This window comes from Amphiura filiformis, unplaced genomic scaffold (genome assembly GCF_039555335.1).
Source record: "Amphiura filiformis unplaced genomic scaffold, Afil_fr2py scaffold_289, whole genome shotgun sequence".
NCBI classification, from domain to species: domain Eukaryota; kingdom Metazoa; phylum Echinodermata; class Ophiuroidea; order Amphilepidida; family Amphiuridae; genus Amphiura; species Amphiura filiformis.
The window spans coordinates 27977-49717 of NW_027305753.1; the positions used below are offsets into that span (position 1 = coordinate 27977).

Genomic DNA, 21741 nt, shown 5'->3' on the forward strand with positions numbered 1-21741 from the left:
AAAAGTGTTGTGTACCTTAGTAAACAAACATATCCTGCAAAAATCAGACTTGATGTGCTGTAGTTTTGTCGTAATTCGAGATTTTGAATAAACTGCAGGAACCGTCGCGTCGTTTTATTATTACGATGCACAGTGTCGACTTCCTATTCGATAAATATAAATTTAATACTCCGTTGGTGAGCGACGGGCGACTGGTATTTCACCGAACGCAAGAAAAGGAGTTCTATCTGATTGGCTAGCAATCGATCGCTTAGGTCGCTTAGTAGTCAACTACAAACTCAAAACTGAGCATCGTATTCAATTCGATTGAAATCGATATTCTATTATTGCCGTAGATAAAGAGAGTGATAGTGTGTCAATAATGTACATTGTATTGCAGCTGGATTTTACATGCATTCTTTTATATAATTTTTTTCTCAAAGAGTTGAATATGATCAAAATTTTTACTCAGGATTTCAAATTTTTTACCCGCAAATTGCAGTTAAACATATCCACAGCAAAATACCGGTCCTCACTAATTAGTGTATTTAATTTCCAGTTAGTGTATTTAAGATAAAACCTGACAACAAATAAAATTTTCTTGCAATAGAAATATCATATGGGATACTGATATAGTAGGCCGCAACCGCCACAACGTGGAGCTGCTACGCGTAGCTGACTTTTTGCTCCGTGGAGCCAAATTGACCAATCATGATCATGTTAGAGTTTTTCATTACTCGGAGCCTCGGAGGTAAAACTGACTAATTAAGTACGACTTACTCATTACGTGAAGCGAATTTATTCATTAAGAATTTGCCAGACGAGCGTCACGTAGTTGCAAGATATCCTCGGTCACGAAAGTTATGATTCAAAAAGTAGTTTATGAAAAGTACGAACTGACTTATTATTCAAGATGGACATGCACTCATAAGAAACTCATACAGTATTGTACATAACTATATAGCTAGGCAGAGTGGTGGTAAACTATGCACACAGTTCTGTGATCTGCAGTGTATCGCCGGGAGCTAATTTGTATAACTTGCGCGGTGTCCCAGCGGAATTCGACCTTCAGCAAACTGCAAACCAGTTCGGATTTACTTTATATACTAGTAGTAGGCCATACATACTGTAGTTACTGTCCGTTTTCCTATACACAATACTCAGTGCGCTCACCATTGACGCGTGACCTCTACAAATAGTGTATGTTAGAAGTATAGGCCATTGCCTAGTTGACGTCACTACTGTGTAAAAAATAACCGGCCAATATTTAAAGTATTCTCTGAAATTCTAGAAAATATAGTTTTGTAACATGTCCTAAATTTTTAGCTAATTTAGGTGTTTGGAAATATTGGTACTTTTGTACCAAAAAATATGAAGAAATTATTTCTAAACCGTGTTAAGTCATTAAGCTTCTCATTTTCAAGAACGCTGGTTAACAATAAGCAGACTATTGTCTCATTTCGTAAACAAATGCCCACAGTATTGTTACCTTGGGTTCGCTTTATAATCGTTCACCCAACTGAAACTATAATACCAGCTCATTGTTCATTGCACAGGTAAAACAGACACAAGTGCAGTGTGTATTTAACCAGAGAAGATCTGATGTAACACAGTTGAGCCGTTTTCATTGAGTGTTATCTTGGTTTAATAGCTTTTAATAGGGTTTAAGTCCTTCAAAGGTCGTGGTGAGTTCTACTGTAGACATGACTGCATCATGATTATTTTTAAGTCAACAACATTCAACAATATGATCACCGTGATAGTATGAGAGTATCAGTACCGTGGGTGTCAGTGATCCTGGCCTGACACAGTAGACAAACAAACAAACACGCCACACACATTACACATGCATACAAGGTAACATTGACTATACACTAATCAAACAATGGTATTGATCCTGTACAACTGGTCGTGGTTTATTTACAATCGATTCATTTAAAATCCCCATAGTAAACATTAATTTTGGCAAGAGTTTTCTCTCTCTGGAACGAGGATGCATCCACTGGCTCCGCGTAATGAAAAGATCTAACATGATTGGTCAATTTAGCTCCGCGAAAAGTAAGCTACGCGTAGCAGCTCCACGTTGTGGCGGTTACGGCCAGCCATATATTGATCATGCGAAAATCATAAAACATAGAATAGAAACAGTGTGGCAGGCGCTCAAAATCTCAAATTGTATGCTTAGCCTGAGTTGCACGGCCTATCTCGAATAAAATCACCATGCGTAGTTGTTGAAAAACGTGAGGATTCATCGTACTATCACGGCAATTTTTAACACGAAGATATAGGGATGATGAAGGTGTGCGATGGAAATATTAGTCGAACCCGTACACGATGCTTTTAACCGGCAAATTTTGAGGTGCATGACACACCCTCTTTTATCTTTACATCTAATTATTATCCTGTGAAACGTAACCAATAATCCTGCCAATTATACTCTCCAAATTGAAAAATTTATGTAATGACATAATCCTTATTATTTACTTATAGCAAGACCATAGATATCATGCATGTCTTGACCCTGGTTAAAAATAGCTATGACCACACACTGACATGGGCCAATGTACTGAGTATTTCATTTTACTCTGTGCTTTATACTCTACCAAGGTCGGTGTGCATGGTTGAGGACCAGCGAATTTGCAAAGTTTTTAATTCTATCTAACACCAATGTTGGTATTTCTATATGACCGCGTCATCATTTGCATTTCTGACAATGATTTCAACAGCACACCAATTCCAAATAATAGTACCGGCCTCTGACCGGTACAATAACGTTTCAAAATGCTGGCTACTTTCCTTCTACCATTAGCAGCGTGCAGTGATAAATAAAGCCAGTGCAGTGTGTGTCTCTTTGGCCACAAATCAATTTCAAATGTTGAGGATACATTCCGTCCTTTCATCTTTTCTGTTTCTGTTTCGGTTTCCGGTTTCGGTTTCGGATCTCATTGTCTCAGTGTTAGCATGGTACGTGTGAACAATCCTTTTATTCTAGTCTTTTGTTGACTACAGAAAAGTTGAACGAAGATAACTTCTGTTTCGGTTTCGGGAGTTATGTTAATTTCTGACATGAAAAAAGTGAGATGAGAGGGTTGATGCTAATCTAGACAAAAGAAGTGTCTAAATTTTACGGTCGTAAATTCGCGATAAATTGTACGGCTTCAATTGACTTGCGTTGGGTGTATAGGTACTCCAGCCTAAGCGGGAGTAGATCGTGAAAATAGCCGAGCGTAGAAATATACATTAACATGATTAATATAAATTAATCAATAGTAATCAGTGTTGCCAAGAATTACGTATACTTGTTCGTGCAATCGCGCAAATATCGGTCATATTATGATCATGTAGCGATTAAACGGGGAATTATTTTCGTCCCAAATACACCTTAAAACTTGGTAATATGCAACACCAGAGAAGTGCGTTGAAGTGAAACTAATAGGATTTCTTTCATTGGAATTGGTAATTTGATAATTGCTTCAGGCAAAATTGCCAGACTCAAATCTATTTTAAATGTATATTACATTACTCGTTGATGGTCGATAAACGTCCCAATAAATCGGACTTAGTCACCGGTCAGTTCTACAGCATAGATTTCCATGGCTAACGATGGTTAACTATGGACACATGTTGAAGGACATCAAGAAAATTTTCTAAGTTATTTATTTTGAGCTCTTTCGAGACGAGTAATGGATATATTCTGTAGATTTAGGTTTTGTCTGTGACTGCTAATGTGAGGCCGTCGTAGGTCGTACGGGGCTCAAACTCGGTGGGTGGGTGTAGTTCTGTCCTGGCAAGAAGAAGTTTATGCTCGTTAAGTCATCCGACCCCGGGGCCCCCTCCAAGGGGTCATTTGAGGTCAAATGACTAAAAACTGCCATATGGGCATGAAACTAGGTACTACGGGACTCAAACTCGGTGGGTGGGTGTAGTTCTGTCCTGGCAAGAAGATGTTCATGTTCGTTAAGTCATCCGACCCCGGGGCCCCCTCCCAGGGGTCATTTAAGGTAAAATGACTAAAAACTGTCATATGGGCATGAAACTAGGTCGTACGGGGCTCAAACTCGGTGGGTGGGTGTAGTTCTGTCCTGTCAAGAAGATGTTTATGTTCGTTTTAAAGTCATCTGACACCGGGGTCCGCTCCCAGGGGTCATCTGAGGTCAAATGACTAAAAAGTGTCGTATGGGCATGAAACTTGGTAGGTACAGTCAACATTTAAAACAACATTTTTTGAAGGTTATTTTGGGGTCATCCAAGGTCACCACGGGTCATTTGAAGTCAAATTAGTAAAAACTCATATATGGGCATGAAATTTGGTGGGTACAGTCAACATTTAGAGTTATAAGTTTAGATCATTTTGGGGTCATCCAAGGTCACCCAGGGTCATCTGAGGTCAAATTACTAAAACTGTCGTATGGGCATGAAACTTGGTGGGTACAGTCAACATTTAGAGCCACATTTTTGGAAGGTCATTTTGGGGTCGCCAGGGGTCGTCTGAGGTCAAATTAGTAAAAACTGTCATATGGACATGTCACCATAAGCCTGGTAATCGCGCCCAGCCGAGAACCGCCAAATATGGTAACCGCCTAGTCTATTTTAAAACTGATGCATCAATGACTATGTTCATCATGTCATTATTGTATCATTCTCACATACATTAGGAAATGAATTTGGAGAATAGAGGCCTTGCATGTGATCTGACATATCATCCCGTAAATATGGCGGACTACTCAAATGCATTCAACAAAAGCATGATTGCAATCAAATAGGTTGATGACAACATTTGATTGAATGGACTGCACTCCGCCATAACTACGGTGAAGGACACCGGCTCAAATCCTTTGTTTGGAGCCAATCGATAATTTCATGCAGGGCCTCTATACTTTCTGTTAATAAAATACTATGCTGACCTCACACTCCAGTAATTTCATATCATTGAGCTCAGTACATTAATACATCAAAGAATGTCTTCCAATTCATGAAAACAAATAGATAATCTGCATATCGGATTAAAAGCTTGAGGCATTTCAATTGCAAGGCCCATTACTTATACACCAACAACAACATAGGCCTACAAGTGTATATAATGTAGCATGTGCACACATTATCATGTTGTGGATGGTGAATCAAGCTGCAGTGCCTACCCATTCCTTAATGCAGTGACCAACCGGTGTTCACTCATGATTGACGTACTGATCATTATGTATGATTTAAACTCATAGGTTTTGGCAATTTGGGAGGGGTGGGTTCAAAATGACCCCATAGGATTATACGGGGTAAAAATTTCAAATTGCTCAAATACCCTTTCAAATATATCAAATTATTTAAATAAATAAATGAATGAATGAATGAATGAATGAATGAATGAATGAATGAATGAATGAATGAATGAATGAATAAATAAATGAAAAAAAAATTGAACAAATTGTAGCGTAGCATTAAAATCATAATAACCATTGCTGGCAGGCGGATTCGAACCAACGATATTGACATTACCAGTCTGATGCTCTAACACTGAGCTATGCCATCATCTAGTAATGAGGGTCAAGTTTTTAGCGTATACAGTGTTTGTCTGTGAAAATGCCGCCTTGTGAAATAAATAAATATAAAGTCTCAATTTTTAATTTAAATTTATTTGATAATTTTCTAACCTATATTTTCTTTAGAGCAGGGACAAATATTTCCCCTTTTATCCAATTTGGCCGCTAAATAAGAATCTACTTCTTTTATTACTGATTTAATTCCGCGATTTGTTCCATTCAGCAATATCAAAGATTAATGTCAAGCATCTCACGACAGATTTTTAGTTGGCTTAGTGGTTTTGCACAGTGCTTTTTAACCAGGAGGTACCGAGATCGATTCCCACCTCTGCCTGCAATTTTTTTCAAGACTGGGAAATAATAACCTGACATTCGCCGCTGACATTCGTACTGCAGAAGCGGAGTTGTAACTTGTTAAACTTTGCTCCTTCCGTAAAAGGGTACATTATTTTGGCACTACATTATTTCTTTTTTTCAACATTGCTGGTAGGCCCCTTAAATATCAAATGGTCATAATTGGCGGTCACTTCAAATCATCGCCAACTGAACGAGGTTCAGGAATGTACTCTCATTGTTAATTGTTGGTTAATCCACCACTTGAACAGGACTTAACCAACGCAAACAAAGACTTAAGCTTTTTTACGAATGCTATACATAAGTATAAGCTTATTATCCTCTTCAACAATAGGATTAAAGATTGGTGCTTGACTGGAATTACGTGCTAGTGTCATTGGTTATTGTTAAAAGGCAATAAGGTGTGTAATTGCAATATTTCCTCTGAATAGGAAAGACTCTCTACATCGAACCATGGATGCTGGTGGTTCGAATTAAGCCCGATCCTGACTCCACTTCGCAGCGGTATGCGATGCTGCGATGCTTTTCAAACATCTCAGCATCCCACGATGAAATTAAAATGTACAGGTGGAGTCAGTATCGGGCTTTAGGAATAAAAACCCAATTAGAAATGATGCGCTTGAGAATTCAACAATATAAATAATGGTAGCTCTATTATAATACACATTAATGATAAAATTCCAAAATATAATACGTTTTCTGTCTTTGCTTGTCACGTGGTAGCGATTATATTTTTAAATAAGTTTCAAATGAATAACAACAAGACAAGTGGCCGACTGGCCGAGTGGTCTAAGGCGCTAGGCTCATAGAGTACGAAGCGTTGCGCCGTGAGTTCGAACCCCGCCTCTGCCAAACTTTAAAAGAAGCAAATTAAAATTTGACTTTTTTTAATTTCATATCTGGGAAATGTGACTGGGAGAATTTATGTATGGTGTGGAGTGGTGTGATAGGGCATGTACTTTAACTGGCCGGCGCGGTCCGGTGACTAAGTCTTTATTGGGCGTTTTATCGGCAGTCAACGAGTAATGATTTGAGAGAGTGGGGATGATGAGACGAGGAGATGATCTGGTGGAGAAGAGGAGAGGAGAGGAGAAGAGAGGAGATGAGAGGAGAGGAGAGGAGAGGAGAGGAGAGGAGGAGGAGGGAGAGGAGAGGAGAGGAGAGGAGAGGAGAGGAGAGGAGAGAGAGAGGAGGGAGAGGAGAGGAGAGGAGAGGAGAGGAGATCGAGAGGAGATCGAGAGAAGAGAGGGGGCGAGCAGAGCAGGGAGGAGTTTATTCCGTTTATTTTGATTTTTCCACGTTGATCATAGGCCTACTGCTAAAACAGTGAGAGGGGAGAAGGGTAAAGGAAATACAACATCCAATATAATTCAGATATCCACATAATTCAAAATATGGCACAGGTGAGAGTTGGGGAGGGGGAGAGACAGACAGACTAGAAAGAGAAGAAAGCGAGAAGAGAAGAGGGGGTCCTTTTTTTAAATGTTATAGTAATATGGACCATAATGACACCAAATTTGCGTTCGGACCTGATGTAGGCCTATCCTGCCTAGTTAAATGACTGACATGAGTAAGATTGCCCACTTGACACGCCAGTGTTGCATATAATTGACTTATCCAACCTTTATTGACAGACATAAGTGTGATTGAGAAGCATGAGAAGCATGATGCCCCAATGAAGTCAACTTACACACCATCCTACTTAATCCCTTGCGTTTTTGTTTCTGAACAATAGAGCTCCCGAAACAGAAAAGATGAAACGAGGGATTGAACAATAAGCGTTGAACAATGAAAGATTAGATAACCAAATGGTCGGAAATTCGGACCAACTACATTGAAAAAAGTGTGGGCTTTTAAAAATATATTATTTACATCTTTTTTTTTTTTGGCTTAGGCTGGATTTCCACCAGGCGTTGTCAACGTTGTACCTGGCTACGGCCATACGGCAGGTGCAGCAATCAGTGAACACATGGACATCGATGTTGTCTCATTCACTGGATCAACTGAGGTATAGGCCTATAGTTCGTAATTATTATATTCGAAGTTTTATTCGGTGATTAAAATAGCTGTATTTTATTTTGTATATGAAACTATAATGAAAGCATGCAGATAAACGGGTTTTTGATTTTGGACGATTTGGTGAGAATTTCTTTAAGGTGATCATGTTTTCTGACATACTCCCGTAGACCATCCATGCAAAAATTGTATGTGTTTCATGTGTCAGAAAAATTCGTCATCTTGAAAAGTCCTAGATTTGGATTGGTACATGTATGTAGTCTCATCACATGCATCATATCAATATTTATCAACATCAACATTAGCGTTTGTCTTTTTCCATAAATATACGAGAACGAAAAAAACCAACTTGTGCTAAAATCCAATTTTGTGTGTTCTTCGTGTTGATACAATCTTGATAGTGTCGTTATCCATAGGTTGGACGTAGTATTCAATCAGCTGCTGGGAGAACAAACTTGAAGAGAGTGCATCTCGAAATGGGCGGGAAAAGTCCTAACGTTGTGTTCGCAGATTGTGATCGTAAGAAACATTCTTATACAGTAAATCCGATCACTACTTTATCAATATATTTTTGTTTTTAACAACATCTGAATTTTAAATATATTAAATTATGCAGTGTTCTGTTAAGGTTCGATTAAAACCAATTATGTCGAGTATTATAGTCATGAATTGCTTATATAGAAAGCAAATCATTCTCCTTCAAAAGCAAAACATGAGAGTAAATGCAATGTCATGCTTTTAAAAATGTTTGTTAAGTAAGGTTAAGAAATCAGTGGTATTATGATAATGCTTTCGAGGCGAAGAGTCTCCTTTATGCCACGGTGTTAGGGATAAGCTTGTTTTTAGCAAAACACGAACACAAGATATACTGTCAGTGTCCAATTCGCATGTTCCGATCAGATGTCCTTAGTCCGTAGCCTGACCAAAATGTTACTTGTAAATGTAATACTGCAGTACTAGACCATGGGACATGCAGACCAGAAATACTTATTTTTTTCTATTTATTTATTTCACTTCTGTGGCCGATCTCTGGGCAGAACCTGAAAATATTACTAGAAGGAAGCAAATATTATATCCAAATCAAAATCTGCCTGATGCCACGTGAATAGCTTGCGCACTATTGAGTAATTTGTCTCAGAAGTTGAGTTCAAAACCCAATGTAAAATGTATAGGAATTGGCTCAAATACAACTATAGAGGACAGTATTTTATAAGAACTGTTGCGGGATTTTACCAAAGAAATTGGTCATTTAAGGGTATACGAGGTATTGTTGGTCGAAACAGCCAAAAATAAAAACCGATTTCCATTACCGTATATAAATTTACACTGCACTGCATGAGCCGACAGATTCGAATCAAATTCAATCTGTAAAACTTGCAAAACCTCTCTATAATCGCCTGTCACGGTAATTCAGTATTATCCTGGGTAGCTGGCTACACATCTGAATAAGGTAGATGGAAATTGAAGTAGATATTCCGGCAAATTTTTATGATCATTGCTCGGATAGCCACCACGCAATGCCTTCGAAGTCGTCCGCCATTTTATTGTTCTCTTTAATCAATCTTCTATTAAACTAAGGGTTGCGCGAACTTTATTGCCGAACTAATACTGATGTTGCTTAAACGCATGTTATTTCTTTAATCCAACATGCTGATTAAAGCATTTAATTCGCAAATGTTTAAGCAATGTCAATAGCCCCTGATTAGCCTAAGATAATACGAGTAATACATGCTGTTTAAAGCAAAAAATCGTAATTTTTCTCCTAATTAGCGTTTTCTTAATATCGGCGATAAGAGTGTATGTCTTGTACGAATTTTGGGGCAATAGAGGCCGTCAGCGTGACGTCATTTGCCGCCATCTTGTGGGTACACGCTGTGATGGTCGTTCGATCTCCATGCGTGGACAGCAAAATCACCGCGTTGATGCGTGATAACAGCTGCGTAGCAAGCTGCGCCCTGCGCGTAGTGTCCGACGCATGAACACGCAGATCATTTGTACCCACAAGATGGCGAAAGGCTGACGGCCACTATTGTTCGAAAATCAAGAGGTTGGCAAATTTCACCGGTCTCACAAAAAATCGTGGGTTAGGGAATGTTGGACAAACATACATTGTTAATTAGAAAAAGTATCAAATAAATCCTAGGTCTAAATAAATTACTATAGAAAAATGTTCAGACTCGCATGGCGCGTTCCAGCTATTTTGAACTGCTTATCAGTCAGTACTCAGGTCACGATCAGAGCGTGATTTGACCTTTATTTGTTAAAAGAATATACAATATACAAGAATATACAAGATATTTATTTCCCATAATTCACATGAAATCACACACGTATATATTTAAAAAAAAAGGCAATATCAAACAAACAAATTATGGAGGGGATGACCAGAAGGCCAGTAAAGCCAGAGGAAGTCACCCCCCTTATCCGGGTTTGGGATTAGATATAAAAGGGGCCACACATAATTTCATTTTAACCTTTACCGAAATACCAAATAGGTTGAAATAAACTTATATTTCGGTAGATTGAGGACCACTGTGTCCATATAATATCATCAAAATTATAGCATTTAATTAATGGTGACTTTTGTCTTCGAAAAGTGACAAATTCACCAGTTTGTAAAATCCCAACAAAATATAGTGGACGACCATTTATATGCAAATTGGCAGGATTTTCCCATAGACTTACTGTATAACTTTAGACACAATTTAGATACAAAATGGTGGATTTTTGGAAGTTGTCGCAACTCTCCATAATTTTAGGGACACTGCCCCCTATAGAAAATTCCGCCCTCTTTTGTTGTATATACATTTACATGGTGTTTTAAGGTCAACTTCTGATGAAAATGACTCATTAATGTGCAAAATACGCACGTGCGATCAGGTGAATTTGGACTCAGGTATATATTAGCCACCTTTTAGTAATATTTTGAAGTTCTGCCCAGAGCTAGATGGAATGGACTGAAACATGCAGGTCTACGTCCCATAAGCTGGTTTCATACTTTCCTGCCGCTTGCCGCTTGCCGCTCTGAAGATGATTTTGCTTCACTGCGCAGTCGCACCAGAAACGCTAGCGGTGACCAGCGGCAAGCCGATATATCGATCACTCCACCGCTTTGCCCAAGCGGCAGCATCGCTGGGAGCTGAATTCAAGTCAACTCGGAGCGGTGCCGCTCTGTTGTATCAGAACAAAATACGATTTTGGAGCGGTGCTGAGCGGCGGCGGTGGCTTTCAGAGTCATGCCGCTGCCGCTCAGCGGTGTACCGCTCCGCTTGCAGAAAAGTACAAGCGGCATGATGAAGCGTCACGCCGCTCAGCGGCAAGCGGCAGAAAGTATGAAACCAGCAATAGTCTATACAGATACACATGTTCGATGACTGAAGAAAACACGGTATCTATCTTTCCTTTGACAGTGGACTATGCAGTAGAGAAGAGTCACCAGGCACTGTTCGCACACTGTGGTCAAGTCTGCGTCGCTGGATCACGTACGTTTGTTCAAGAGGAGATCTACGAAATTTTCGTCGAGAAAAGTGTAGCAAGGGCAAAGGTGCGGACTGTTGGAGATCCGTTTGTAAAGACAAACGAGAGTGGTCCACAGGTAAGTATGCCGGATAAACTACAGTTTACGCAGCCCAATACCCTTACCAGGGGCGTAGCCAGCTTTTTTGGTCGGGGGCATGATCAAATTTCGGGGGCACAGACGAAAAAGAGTACAGTTGCATCATACAATACTGTATGTTTTCGAGCTTGAAAAAAGGCTTTAATGGGATAATGCGCGCGCGTAAGATTTGGTATTTTACACTATTTTTGCCCATTATCAGGATGGAAAGGGCTTTATCTGTACAATATATAAAAATGTTTACACTATTTTGTCCCCTTTTCTTTTCCTTTGCCCTCCTGATTTTCTCTTTCATTTTTGTCAGAGGGGCACTTTTTTCTTTATATTTTCTTTGTCCCCCTCCCTGCCCCCTCCTGGCTACGCTACTGACCCTTACGTATACATGGCTTATAAAAGCGTCCCTATATTCTCTATATTTTTAAGTTTTCCCTATTTTTCCCTATAGTTTCCAACACTTTACTTTTACCTAGAATTACATAATACTTTGGCTGAAGATCTTTTTATTGAGTCTGAATGCCTCTTTGGCACCATTTTGCACTCCAATTTATAAAATCTCATGAGCTTCAGGTGTATTTGTCAGGTTGCATTTTGCCACTTACATATCAGATTCCCCGACCTTCTTTTGGGTTTGCCATACAAACCTACACTACATGTAGAACTGTTCACAGTGCAATGAGTTCGTGTTGATGGTTTTCATCTCAATCCTAGTAATCAGTGGACTTCGGTTGTATATATAAATGCGCATATATAAATGCGCACGTGACCAGATGGCCAGTGCCATGTTCGTGTTACCTCACTGTCAATCACTGAAATTGCGACCACAGTTCCAGGTGGTGGCCGCATTGCATTCTCTAAATTCAGTAAATTTTCATCGTCAACCGTGTAATTGAATGGGATTATTTTGAAATTTTAAAACGCTTGAAATATCACAAACAAATAGGCCTATGTTGATAAATGATATAAATACAAGCTAAAACCGTTGGGGTTCGATAATGAACCCCACAAAATTAACCGACTATAGAGTGTATGCAATAAACCCAAGCGGAACGAGAGTTGCTAAGTAACCGCTAACCGAACCATAAACACATGCATGATCAGAGAGCGAGTCTTCAATTTCCCCATAGCTTCCCACGTTGTACACACGTCAGTCGAATTTCAGTCAGGTACCTGCACAACCGATTCTTTTGTTCTGCAAAGCTCACTCAGTCATTTAATGAGGCAATACAAACGATCGAAATTGGTGTTGAAATGAGCAAAATTTTGAGTTACACCTTTTCAGTGTAAAAATTTTTTTCTCAGCCAAATGAAAAGCAATAATTTTCATTTTTTTCAGTAAATGGCTGGAAAAACTATAATGCTTGATACTGATTTTTTTTTTTAAATCCTGGTGTTAAACTTAGGCCTGAAATTCAGTCATTTAGTGTAAGATATTCGATTTTTATAGGCTTCAGCTCGGCACGCGAGCTTTTTCTTGGATCAACCTTTTAGCTTTTCAAAGTAATATAGTTCGCTAATGAAGGATTTTCCCCAACTTTCTAAAGCACATCACCGTGAGCTATATATCATAGTTTTGTCAGAATTTCCGTTTTGATTTCACCATCTTTCACTGTGGGCTGAAAAATTTTCTAAATCAACACGTGAAATCTAAAGGCTAGTACTAGCATTGTGGATCGATATCCCTGGGTTTAATAGGAATACCGGCATGGCTATAGTGTTGCCAGAACTTCAATATAGCAAAGAAATTCCCAGACCTATAGCGCTCCTACTGATCATGTTTAACCAGAACACCCAATTGGGGATTTAATCGCTGGTCGGGCAATTTGCTTTCAATGAAAAATTGACCTGGATAACAACAAAGGAAATATCGACTATTTTTGCTGGTTGCTCTCGAGATAAAAGTACTCACCATTGCCTACTTTTACTTAGTTTGACATTTTCGGAGACTGAATGGAAAAAGGGTAAAACAAAAACGGAAATTCTGACAAAACTATAACATATAGACCCACACGATGTGCTTTACAGAGGTGGGAAATATCTTTCTTTAGCAAACTATGTTAGTTTGAGACGCTAAAACATGAATTCCGTAAAAAGCTCGCAGGCGAATTCAAGGCCTATAAAAATCAAAAATATCACACTAAAAGACACAATTTGATGCTTAATTTTAACACCAGGATTTATAAAAAAAATGTATATCCAAGCACCAAGTTTTTAACTGACATTACTGAAGAAAAAAAAATATTGCTTTATATTTGACCGAGAAAATTAATTTCATAGCAAAAAGGTGTATCTCTGAATTGTGCTGATTTTTACATGTATCGATCGACTTTTAGCGCGACTAAGCATTTCTAAAGAATTGGTTGTCCAGGCGGCAGACTGATTTGGCGGTATTCGTTTGTTTGTCCTCCAAGTTATAGCATTGTTCACTTTGTGTTGAACATTGTAAGTGGGCCTCACTAATGACATAAATGTTACTGTTATATCATGTCAAGAGGCCACTTTCATGAATAAGCTAAACAGCCTATGTGGAGGAATTGTATGCATAAGCAATCACACCAATGACGTAGTAATGAATACCCTCTATATTGGAAAATGCCATACGGCCGGGCGGTTTCACAAGTTGCCGGCTCGATCATGTCATCCGCCGCCTGCACAGTTCTGACCTTGTCCCCTTTCATACTTTCATACCGTTGCGACAAGAGGCATGACTTATCAGCCATTCACAAGTCTTGATTGTGTCTGTTTGTCTACAATGCGCGTGTGTCACGCCGCTCGCCGGCAAGCAGCATGATAGTATGAAAACCAGCACTACGTCATAGATATGGCCAATTGGCACGCCCATTTAGCACGGAAATTATGAAATATAAGTTTGAAAATCAGCTATATCTAGTTTTTCCGTAGTTCATTTTTTTTCCGTGATGGAAAACGTTAATAAAGAGTTTATCTTTCGGGTCAAGTTATTTTACCCTTTGCAATCAATGCTACTATTTTGCAAAAGCAATTTTCCTTGCGACCTGTCATTTTCCCCTATACTTTTGCACGGGGAGTTTATGTACATCCGGGTACCTTATATCGTTTAATACGGTATGGCGACTTGTAGATGTCACGTGCGCATTTATATATGCGCATTTATATATACAACCGAAGTCCACTGGTAATCACAACCCCCACACCAGGCATGTTTTATTGTACATTCTACTACAATTCTTCTCACAGTTCAGGTTAGATTTTGATGTTATATTTATCCCCAAAATTCTGCAAATTTGCAACATTTTCCGGGGCTTCCACCAGACCTCCTCCAGGGCCCTTGAGCTACCCACTGTGCTCGTCATTAGCTGTTGTTATTCACATTAAGGTGATACGATGTATTGTTGGTCGAAGCAGCAACAAAAATGTAGTTCACAGCATCTTGCGAATGGTAGTGATCTTAGCAACAATTACATTGCTCAATTCATAGCGAGCGTGTAGAAGAATTCAAATATCACAGATATACTTTTGTAGGTCTTGTGGTTCTTGAGTTATGTTGTAAAGAGGGCTGAAACAACAACATTTTTGTAAAACGTACATAACTCATTAACAACAATAAATCAAGCAAGTTTTCAAAGTATATGATTTGTAGAATGAACTTTTGCAAAACACCAAAGTGTTATTTTTCAATAATATATTGATTCAGATAATGAAAATCGATTTTTTTTTTTTTTCTTCGACCAACAATACCTCGTATAACCTTAACATTAACTTCTATTCTTCAACATGCATCTTGCAAGATAAATACCTGCCTTTTAGCTTTGAAATTATGTATGATAAAAACTGTTTAAAATCATATTGAAAAGCTCAGATTTGGATTTCGTGACCAACAAAACTCATTTAATTTATAGACATATTGAAAGCGGTTTCAAAGTGTGTGACGAGTAGGCAAATGTAACTTTCAAAATCCGACTTGAAGCAACTGAAGCGCCCATAACTCGACCAAATGGTATCGTAGAGCAACAAAAGAGGTTTCAAAATGCGCAGGAGAAAGCTGCGCGTTATATACATTAAATAAGTTTTTGCTATATATTTCAGTTCCCGATATATCTGACCATCTATAATCGTTTCGATACTTTCTGGGTTGAGTTTATGTCTCACTATAAACAGCAAGAGTATATACAAGGATCATCGTATACGGTATAATTCAAAATGCGGTATATTCACTATATTCACGCTGAATGATACCCAATTTTTCCTTTGAGTGTCGACAAATCATGCGCGACGACCGAACTGAAAGGATTGCATCATAGTTTCGTTCTCTATAACCCTTTTAATAGCTATTCGGTACCGCACAACAGTTATATAGAACATGAGTGAAATTTTTGTAACTCTGTCTATATCTTCAAGATCCGTTGATCACGGTCTGCTGCGGGGGTCTGATTCTATCAAGCATATAATACCTCAACAATCACCGTCATATCCCGCCAATTTATCATAGAATTGCATAATCTACTTGTAATTTTAAATGATAAATATTGTTATGAATTTTAATTGGGGAATTAGTCATGGGAAGGAAGAGCGAGGTACCAGATTTGGAGTATATGGGATGAGGGAATGAACGGGAACGGGAATGACAATCTCGAAATGAACAAGATGAAACAGACATTAAGTATAAGAATTTATTAGGAATTATCAGATAAACTGATCAAAATAATATGAGTGTATGAATTAATATAAAATCTTACCAGAGTTACAGCACATAAGTAGTATAATTTAATAGCGTTGTTGCGGCTCCCGTATGCATACGCACCGTAGATTTTGATGAATAGACCTACGGTTAAAAGTCAATCAGCTGTATAATTTGAAGTACTCAACATGCGTGACACACCACGAGGAGCGTGCTGATATCAATCAATAAATCCGACTTGAAATCGAATCCAAAGTATAATACATATAACAATGAGAGGGTTTGTGCATCGATGCATAGTAGTCCTCTTCAATGAGGGCGGTGGTTTTCGATTCACAAGCTTCATGGTCATCGCCACGTGGGTCATCGCGGAGCAAAATTTCTGAACGATTTTGAATATAGGGAAGGGGGGGGGGCAATTATTTTGAGCCTGCTCCGAGACCCGATATGCTGAAGGGGGTGGGTGCGGAGGGCGGGTTTCGAAATGCATACATGTTAACCTAAAATCAATTACATTATGAATTATACCCTAAAATTAGGAATTTGACCTTAAAATACAATACAATAAAATAATGAATAGGCCTACCTCCAAATTATGAATTTTACCTTGAAATTGTGAATTTGATCTTAAAATTATGAACTTTACCCTTAAATTATGAATTTTACCCTAGATTATTGGGAGGTGCCTAGGGTACTTGGCCCCACCAAAATTATTCCCCCAGCCCTGGGCGATTCCTGGCCACTGCGGAATTGATTTGATTATATCTGTAGGTTCTTGTTCTGGCCTTGGAAAGCTAAATAAATTCTATACCTCTCTCCTCAAATATTTAAGGGGGGCCGGGGGCAGTGGCGGCTGCAGGCATTTTTTCGGGGGTACAAGGGTGGGGAGGGGTCAAAGTGAATTTCAGGGGGGGGGGATCAACCCATTTTGCGCAAAAATAAAGCAAAAAGTCTTTTCTATCTCAATTTCTGTTTGTGTATTGTACCAAACGAAAACCGAAGGGGTTATGTGAGTTGATTTATAATTTGGCTTCTTTAACAAAGATTTGCTAATCAATTTATCTTTTTAAATACAAATAAGCATGCTGCCAAATACTGGTAGATATCGGGCTGATTATACTGTCATTGGAAGTGGTCAGGTGCCCCCCCCCCCCCTCTCTCTCTCTCTCATAATAATAATAATAATTATTATTACTATTTGAACCAACTCGATATTATGAGTTCAGTTAATAAAACTTCAAGGGTCTTTTGGTGAAAGTGGTGCCGCGATTGGGAACTTGATCCATTTTTTTCCTTCCCCTCTTCACCTGTGCCTCATCTCCCGGTCCCTTTCTCACCCCACTCTCCCTTTCTTCTCTCTCCACACACAACTCCATGAAACACACACACACACCCTCTTTCCCTCTAGGTGGGGGGGGGGGGGGCTGATTGCCTTTGATTGAAGTTACCAAGTACAATGCCAGAGTCCGCTTCCCTCCCGTAACATTAACTCTTCCTCGGCCTCCTCTCCCAGTCCATCCCCTTTCCTTATCTAATCAATTTATCTTTTTAAATACAAATAAGCATGCTGCCAAATACTGGTAGATATCGGGCTGATTATACTGTCATTGGAAGTGGTCAGGTGCCCCCCCTCTCTCTCTCTCTCTCTCTCTCTCTCTCTCTCTCTCTCTCTCTCTCTCTCTCTCTCTCTCTCTCTCTCTCTCTCTCTCTCTCTCTCTCTCTCTCTCTCTCTCTCTCATAATAATAATTATTATTACTATTTGAACCAACTCGATATTATGAGTTCACTTAATAAAACTTCAAGGGTCTTTTAGTGAAAGTGGTGCCGCAATTGGGAACTTGATCCATTTTTTCTTTTCCCTCTTCACCTGTGCCTCATCTCCCGGTCCCTTTCTCACCCCACTCTCCCTTTCTTCTCTCTCCACACACAACTCCATGAAACACACACACACCCCTCTTTCCCTCTAGGTGGGGGGGGGGACTGATCGCCTTTGATTGAAGTTACCAAGTACAATGCCAGAGTCCGCTTCCCTCCCGTAACATTAACTCTTCCTCGGCCTCCTCTCCCAGTCCATCCCCTTTCCTTATCTGCTCTCTCTCCCTTTCTTCTTTCTCCCACACATGGCCACAACCCACCCACTCCGTCTCTCTCATCCCCTCTCACCTCCACTCTCTCCTCTCCCGGGAGTGAACTTACAAGTAGGCCTACGTCTCGTGTGGACACACTCGGAAGTTACTTTCGAAATTAAACGAACATGTAAACACACCAACTTCTCTGGGATTAGGTGAATGACCGCTAAGGTTATTCTTTTGTTAGTATGCTAATTCTCCTTTGTTAGATACCGTACGTTTGATTGTTATGGATAAATGATATACCGTAGCCATGACTACTATGTTCCTTCATTGTTAGTTACCGTAAGGGATTAGAGAGCGCATAAGGCCGCTTGTTATGCTAATTCTCTTCATTGTTTGTTACGGAACAGGTTACTCACCTTAGGTAAATGTTTAAACTCAGTCGCTACGCTATCGCGACGATTGATTGACTTTTATTGAATAAAACCGCTGTTCCAAAGGCGACTGTGTGTAAACCTTTACCTAATGTGTCTAATACGGTAAAACAATGAAGAGAATTACCATAACACTTATCGGGCTTGCGCAGCTGAGCAGGTTCACTAATCCCTTACGGAAACTAACCATATCAGTGGTGGGGTGGGGAGGTGGGGATTAGGGGACCGGGGCAGTGGCGGCTGCAGGCATTTTTCGGGGGTACAAGGGTGGGGAGGGTCAAAGTGAATTTCAGGGGGAATCAACCCATTTTGCGCAAGAATTGAGCAAAAAGTCTTTTCTATCTCAATTTCTGTTTGTGTATTGTACCAAACGAAAACCGAAGGGGTTATGTGAGTTGATTTATAATTTGGCTTCTTTAACAAAGATTTGCTAATCAATTTATCTTTTTAAATACAAATAAGCATGCTGCCAAATACTGGTAGATATCGGGCTGATTATACTCTCATTGGTCAGGTGCCCCCCCCTCTCTCTCTCTCTCATCATAATAATAATAATTATTATTACTATTTGAACCAACTCAATATTATGAGTTCAGTTAATAAAACTTCAAGGGTCTTTTTTGTGAAAGTGGTGCCGCAATTGGGAACTTAATCCAATATTTACCTTCTCCTCTTCACCTGTCCCTCATCTCCCGGTCCCTTTCTCGCCCCATCCTCCCTTTCTTCTCTCTCCACACAGTTAAGCAGTATACAGACTTTTTATTGTACGTACAATATTGTATGTACAATATGTACGTTATTTAATCTATTGCCATTCTATTTCCAGTAAAGTTCTAACGAATGTTTGATGACGTAAAATCGATAATATATTTCTGCTAGATATTGTATGTAACATATTATCGATGTTTCGTCATCAAACATTCGTTAGAACTTAAACATTACTGGAAATAGAATGGCAATATATTAAATAACGTACATATTGTACATACAATATTGTACGTACAATACTCGGAGTCTGTATACGACTTTAGTCCGAATTTTTAGGGTTCGGATTCGGGTTGGGTTTAGGTTTAGGGTTAGCGTTAGGATTAGGGTTAGGGTTAGGAACCCTAAGAACCCTAAGCCTAACACTAAAAATTCGAACTGACAGTGGTTCGAACTGACGGTGTGTAGGCCTACCCAACAAATTAAACTTTGTGGAACCTTTGAGAAAAATGCGGACATTTGTGGAGATGAGAAAAGAGGAGAGGAAAGGCGAAGAAAAGAGATCGAGGACAGGATAGGAAAAAATAGGCCTATATTTTAACGCATGTGGTATAATCAGTTGATTTTTCAGGATTTTTTATTTTTTCAGGCGGAGCTTTGCTTTATTCCGTGTTTGATTATGAAAAACGGAACAAATTTTCAAATATGATGTACGAACAAAATAATCACGAGCGGGGGAGGAAAAGCCCCGGCCGGGGAGAAAGTGGAAGGAAAGGAGGAATTAGATTTAGATGATGTTCCCAATTTCATCACTATCACCAAAAGATCCTATTTTATAAACAAAAAAATAACTCGCGCCGATTCCAACAATAAAAAAATTATTATGAGCGATGAGGACGCTAGACCAATTCAAACACCGTGTCTATCCATGGAAGTAATACACATGGAAGCTGGTCAAATACTACATCAAAGTGAGTATCATACTTGACGCGACACTGAACAAAAGAAGTACAGGTGAAAGTGGAACAATTGAGTCAACGCATGGTCAACGTGTACCATGTCTAAAATCAAAGTTCCCGCTTAAAAATCAATATCAGTACGAGGTTGTGTACTAAGTCCTGACAATGGGCTATGTTATATTACCGCAATGCATGACTTGTTTTATGAACACAAACAGATTTTATAAAATCCCTACGTAATGGTCAGAATGCTATCAGTTTAATTTATACAATTTTATTAAAAGTTTGTAATTATGTGAAAACCTACCGATTAAATGTATATATATGCTAGACCCTCAGATAGCAGTTTTAAAACAGAAAATGAAATGAAATACAATTTATTATACGCAGAATGTAAAAATAATACCCGACCCTGGAACATTCTGGTCAACAGCAATTTCGGGCAGCCCCGGGCACACAAATAGATGCGGGATTCATTTTATAATGTAACGCATGTGCCAAGTGCGCGTATCAATTATTACCGCTAATTAGCGGTTTAGACGTAAATGCATGATTTCCAATATTTTGAAGTTCAAGAAAATCTGTAAGTATAGGGTAGAAATCTATATTTTGATTGGATTTCTGTAATTATGGATTACAAATCTAACATCCCTGTCACTTTTTTCCGAATAAAACAACATACTTGAAACATAATCAAGAAAAACACGATTTTTGCTCATAATAATAAACCTGTAAATAAACGAACTGGCAATAAAGGCGGCAAGTCTGATCCACATCAAAGACACGCCGACTATATTGTTATCACAATAGCTTGATACGTACCCTCTATAGAATGTTACGTAAATATTTCAATAGGTGTTGGATCGACCAGCTTCCATGTGTATTACTTCCATGGTCTATCAAACCACAGACAAACCTTGAAACCTGGCAGATAAAGTGGACAGCACCCACCCAGCTCTATTATTGGTGTATGAGGCACAACTTTCAGGGTCACATTTATAAAGACTTAACTGCTTAACGGTGGGATTTATTGATTGATATAAGCTTGTATTCGTGGTGCGTCACGCACGTGAAGCTACTTCAAATTTTACAGCTGATTGACTTTTAACCGTAAATCTATTCATCAAAATCTACGGTACATATGCATACGGGAGCCGCAACATCGCTAATATGAATCACGTGCAAGACATGATGACATTATAATCGTCATCATGTTACCAGTCTAACTATCCATCAAGAACCAAAGTTGAGTAGACCTGCATCAGTCGCAGGGTTAGCAAGGAGTGACGACTTTATTAACGGAGAAACAAATCCTTGCTTCACTCAGTGCAATTGATGCACGGAATCGGATATAAAAACGTTCACTTGATGAATGGTTATCCTGGCTTTCTGCTCTATGATCAATAATCAATTATTG

At 39.1% G+C, this 21741-nt stretch overlaps 1 pseudogene; it reads left to right on the plus strand.

Moving 5' to 3' along the window:
- The window catches only part of LOC140145456 (retinal dehydrogenase 2-like), a 58055-nt pseudogene that overhangs the window by 26246 nt on the left and 10068 nt on the right, over nucleotides 1-21741 (plus strand).